This window comes from Hyperolius riggenbachi, chromosome 5, assembly GCF_040937935.1.
Source record: "Hyperolius riggenbachi isolate aHypRig1 chromosome 5, aHypRig1.pri, whole genome shotgun sequence".
NCBI lineage: Eukaryota > Metazoa > Chordata > Amphibia > Anura > Hyperoliidae > Hyperolius > Hyperolius riggenbachi.
The window spans coordinates 14384253-14390252 of NC_090650.1; positions in this window are offsets into that span (position 1 = coordinate 14384253).

Below are 6000 nucleotides of genomic sequence, written 5' to 3' on the forward strand. Positions count from 1 at the left end.
TTTTGTTTGTGTGTCCCACAGACACTTGTGTTGCATAGACAGCCTTGGTAATTACTACTGTGTGTGCCACTGCCAGGCCCAGCACATTCAGTGACTACCTGTGTGTGTGACAGGCAGCTGCACATTTGCAATCCCAATCACTGCACCTGTTCACTGTTCAGTGCACCTAACTACCTACCTACCTACATGACCACACGCAGTGTCACTGCACCTGTTCACGGTACCTGTGTGTGTGTGACAGGTGCACATTTGTAATACCAATCACTGCATACCCACCTGTTGTTGTGCAGTGCACCTACCTACCTACATGACCGCACGCAGTGTCACTGCACCTGTTCACGGTACCTGTGTACCTACCTGGCCTTAAGTGTGGATGTAGACACTGTGAGCAGCGATGGACCCTTGGACTGCTGGGTGCGCAGGCTTGACCTGTGGCCAGATCTGTCACAATTTTCCATCCAACTTCGTCTTGCCCTGCCTCAAGCGTCCTGTCAGAAAGGACCTTCAGCGCAGCTGGAGGCATTGGCAGTGATGAGAAGTCGCCTAAGTCACAAAAGTGTTCAGTACCTCACCTTTAGCAAAATTAATGAGGCATGGATCCCGGGAGGGCTACTGCCTGCCCCAAGACTAAGTCAGTCCCCACACACAGCATCTCTGCCTGCACGCCCTGTGACTGCCTGCCCCAAGACTAAGTCGCTCCCCACACAGCATCTCTGCCTGCAGGCCACTTGACTGCCTTCTCCGCCACCACCAACAGGGTCCAGGACTCCAGTCGAATTCCTGAATTTTTAAGGCCGCCTAATTTTTCTGGCTGCACTGCAGCTGCAACAACAAAACACAAGGCATGTCGAATAGACCAGATAATGTATCAAATGTGCAGGTTCAAGAACATTTGGGAAATAGTGATCACAACATGATAACGTTTGATCTGGTGACTGATAGGCCACGGGGCAGCGGGACCACTAAAACTATGAATTTTAGAAAAGCAAAGTTCAATCAAATTAGGCAGGCACTAAGTTTGGTGAACTGGGATAATGTACTACAAGGGGAGGACACTGAAGGGAAATGGCAAGCTTTTAAACGTATTCTCAATCAATATTGTAGTATGTATATCCCATATGGAAACAAAATGTCTAGGAATAAAAAAAGGCCTCTATGGATGAATAGAAAGGTTATAGATAAAATGAAGAGGAAAAAGAATGCCTATAAGGTCCTAAAACAGGAGGGGTCCGAGGCTGCACTCAGCAATTACAAGGAGTGCAATAAAAATTGTAAAAAAGAAATTAGGCTAGCAAAGATCGAAGCTGAAAATCAAATCGCTAGGGATATCAAATCTAACCCAAAAAAGTTTTACAAGTACATCAACTCTAAAAAAAGAAAGGTTGACTGTATAGGACTCCTAAAGGATGAAGGTGGAAACTTAATGGTGGATGACCAAGGTAAGGCAGAGTTATTAAATGCTTTCTTTGCTTCTGTCTTTACAAAGGAAACAGCACTGTTGCAAATTACAGAGGCGGATGAGTCTCAATCTTCTAACTGTAATATTAAATACTTAACGCAGGAAGAAGTAAAGGCAAGACTAAATAAATTAAAAATAGACAAGGCACCTGGCCCGGATGGCATGCATCCTCGGGTCCTAAGGGAATTAAGTTCAGTTATAGATAAACCCCTTTATCTTATCTTTTGTGACTCTCTTGCAACTGGCAGAGTCCCAGTGGATTGGCGTACAGCCCACTTTTTCCCATTATTTAAGAAGGGCAAAAAATCAGATCCAGGAAATTATAGACCTGTAAGCTTAACATCAGTTGTATGCAAACTATTTGAGGGGTTACTAAGAGATACTATACATGACTTCATAGTAGAAAATAATCTTATTTCTCAGCATCAACATGGGTTTACTAAAGACAGGTCCTGTTTGACTAACATGCTCAGCTTTTATGAGGTAGTGAATGCTAATATGGATATTGGGAATGCTGTAGATGTGATATACTTAGACTTTGCTAAGGCATTCGACACTGTTCCCCACAAAAGTCTGGTGCAAAAGATGAGGATGCAAGGACTGGGGAAGAGTCTGTGTGCTTGGATAGGGAACTGGCTAATGGACAGAAAACAAAGAGTTGTGGTCAATGGATCATACTCAAAATGGGAGACTGTTAGCAGTGGGGTCCCACAGGGGTCTGTACTGGGTCCAGTGCTCTTCAATTTATTTATTAATGACCTAGTGGATACAGTAGTGAGCAATGTTGCTATTTTTGCAGATGATACAAAATTGTGCAGAATCATCAACTCTAAGGAAGATAGTGTCATATTGCAACAGGATCTGGATAGGATGGCTATATGGGCACATACATGGCAGATGAAATTCAATGTTGACAAATGTAAAGTCATGCATTTTGGTCGTACCAATGGTCTAACACCATACAAAATAAATGGGATACAGTTGGGGACATCAAACTTGGAGAAGGACTTAGGAGTACTCATCGACAACAAGTTAAATAATCGTACTCAATGCCAAGCCGCTGCAGCTAAAGCTAACAAAATTTTGGGATGCATTAAAAGGGAAATAAAAACTCGAGATGCTAGCATAATATTGCCCCTGTTTAACTCTCTAGTAAGGCCACATCTGGAATATGGAATTCAGTTCTGGGCACCACATTACAAAAAAGATATTGCAGTTTTAGAGCAGGTGCAGAGACGAGCAACAAAATTGATACGTGGGATGGAAGGTCTCACTTACCAAGAAAGGTTAGATAAACTGGGTTTATTTAGTCTAGAGAAAAGACGCCTTAGAGGAGATCTAATTAACATGTATAAATACATCAGAGGGCAATATAATAGCTTGGCGGATGAGCTTTTTGTCCCTAGGCCTTCTCAAAGGACTAGAGGACATGATCTGCGCATGGAGGAAAAACGTTTTAGCCATTTATTTAGGAAAGGGTTCTTTACAGTAAGAGTGATTAAGATGTGGAATGCATTGCCACAGGAAGTCGTTATGGCAAACTCTATACCTGCATTTAAAGGGGGCTTAGATGCTTTCCTTGCGTTGAATGACATCCATGGCTACAATTACTAGGTAATGCCAATGATGTTGATCCAGGGATTTTATCTGATTGCCATCTGGAGTCGGGAAGGAATTTTTACCTTGTAAGGGTTTTTTCGCCTTCCTCTGGATCAACAGGGATATGTGAGGGAGCAGGGTGGAGTTGTACTTTGTACTGGTTGAACTCGATGGACGTATGTCTTTTTTCAACCAAAGTAACTATGTAACTATGTAACTATGTGTCAATTCCCCTTCGTGATCATTACCTTGTCGCGGTGAAGGGGCTTGCGTATCACAAAGAAGCAATGACCGACGGCTATATGAGTGTCTGGGGGGGGGGGGTGTCACACCCAAGATAATAAGGTTGTTGCTTGATTGTGGACAGACCAAATCCAATCAGCTGGACAGTCACTGTTGTTCTATCATTGAGCTACCACAGCCCGGCGACCATATGGGCTTGAAAACCGCCATGGCCTGCACTCTGGCCATGGTGCGCACCAGTCCAGCATTGCCATCACTACACAAACAGCTGTTTGCGGTGCGTTACACAGTGAGTTTGGTGTGTCAGTGTGAAGCAGTACTCTAATTACACTCCCTGATTGATGTATACACATTCAAGATGTTTTAAAGCACTTTAGGCCTCCAATTTAGCATGCAATGTGATTTCTGCCCTTAAAACGCTGCTTTGCGTCAAATCCAGATTTTTCCCTGGGACTTTTGGCGTGTATCCCACTCTCTCATGCAAAAACTCAGATGTTAGACCCCTTGAAACAGCTTTTGCATCACTTTTCCTGCATAAATGTTTCTAGTTTTCAAAGTTCGCATCCCCATTGAAGTCTATTGCGGTTCGCAAAAGTTCTCGCGAACCGAACTTTTGCGGAAGTTCGCGTTCGAGGTTTGCAAACCAAAAATCGAAGGTTTGAGCCATCTCTAAATATCACACACAGGGATCACTATATACAGGGCATACTATCAGGGGGTGGTATAAATAGTGGACAATATTAAGGCACAACATATCAAAGGTGTACTATTGGGAGCCAATATCACACACAGAGGGCGCTATAATACAGACCATACTATCAGGGGTCAATATAACAAAAGAAGCATTATCAGGGGGTAATACAATACTAGAAGCACTATCAGGGACAACATAACACAGAAAGTAGTATACGGGGAGCACTCTCTTTGAGTTACACTGCTTAATTTAATTACAAAAGCATGGCAGTCACATGTTGAGGACTTGAAAAGGTTAAAGTGTGTACACATGTCCAACTTAATGCCTGATAATAATTTGGTTTGGTCTTTTGAATGACCTTAAAGTGAACCTCCGGACTAAAAATCGACTCAGAAGCACTGAAAAGGCCTAGTGTTTCTTTAACAGTTTCACAGCATCAGAACTTTGTTTCTCTTATACAAGCCTCATTTTTAGCTGCACAGAAGAAAACTGCCCGGGCAGTTTTCCCCTTATGCTGTGCAAAGCATGATGGGATTTCTGATGTTGTTGCTCTCGTTCTGCTGTTTTGAAGCAAATTTATTTTTTTTACATTTTGAATTTGACATTTGAAACCTAGTGCATGCAGCTGGGAGGGGTGATCAGGACACAGGACAGTTGGAACTGTGTCTCCTGCTCCTTGTCACCTCCTTTCAACCAAAAAGATGGCTGCCCCCATGACAAAGATGGCAGCCCCCATGAATCACAAACATTTGCCTGTTCTTGTAAAACAGGGTGGGTAAAAAATTATATTACCTATCTATTCTAATTAACATAACTAATGTAACTTAATGACAGTATGTTTGTTTAGGCTGAAGTTCCCCTTTAAGAGCAAACAACAAGTCGTTCAAATGTCCTTTACATACTGAACAACAAAGCAGCCAATAAACTAATTTACATGTCATTTAACCACCTTGCTAATGGACAGTGGCCTGCATGGAACAATGGGCTGGATCAAACGACTGTATATGTTTGCACGTCTATTAGTTGGTCAAGCGACTAGAAGTCATTTGTACACACACACTGACTTAAAAGCCATTTGTCCGATAGTCGTCCCAACTGATCCTCAAGTTGGATCGGGCAAACTGCCTCTTATCAGTTGGTCGTTTAGGCATCCACACGTCCAACTTATCGTCTGACCAACAAGTTTGAACAATAATTGTTTGGAAAAATGTGTACGAGCCTTTAGGAGGACATAAAAATCCCTTTATACCTAGCTATCCAGAAGCGACATGACATTGGGGTATCCCCTTATTAAAGGGGGCTCCCAGATTCCAACATAAGCCCCCAGGACATGTGCACCCCCACCTCCTCCATGGCATCAGAGGTCAGTAAGAGCCCCTTGACCATGAAAGGCTCTATAGGAGAGGGGAACAGCCTCTAACACTTTACAGCCTATTACAAGCCCAATTGTGACCGGTTGTTTCTCGAAATGGAGGCTTAGACTTGCTGCTTGAATCCGCCGGGATTGTTCCCATCGTTAAGCTGATGCTGCCTTTTTGAAACTGAATTTCTCCTCTCTTCAGTCCCTCTCTGCTATCCGAGGTAATTGTAAAGATGAAGTGCCGGCCAGAAAAAGCTGTTCTGAATTCTTCTAAGTGTGATGCTTAATCTCTGGAGGTGCGACCATCGGTGAGCGCGGCGGCGTCAGCGTGAGTCGGGTCACCTCGCACCGTCGTGGAAATCAGATGCAGATGTTCCAGGACAAACCATCCTGATGACATTTCATGTGTCTCGAGGAATCTCCTGCTCCACCAGAACCCAGAGCTGCAAAGTATGGCTTTATGAAATCAGAAGGTAATTACATGTGATCTTTCCCCTCGTCTGAAATAGCACCTCGATAAAGTGTCACTTCACGGCAGCGTGTGGAGTCGTGTAAGTCCTTCCCAAAGCCTCTGGTCTATAGCATAACTAAAGCCCTTATTACACATAGTCATTCATTTGCTTTATATGCTGCTGTTTCACAGTA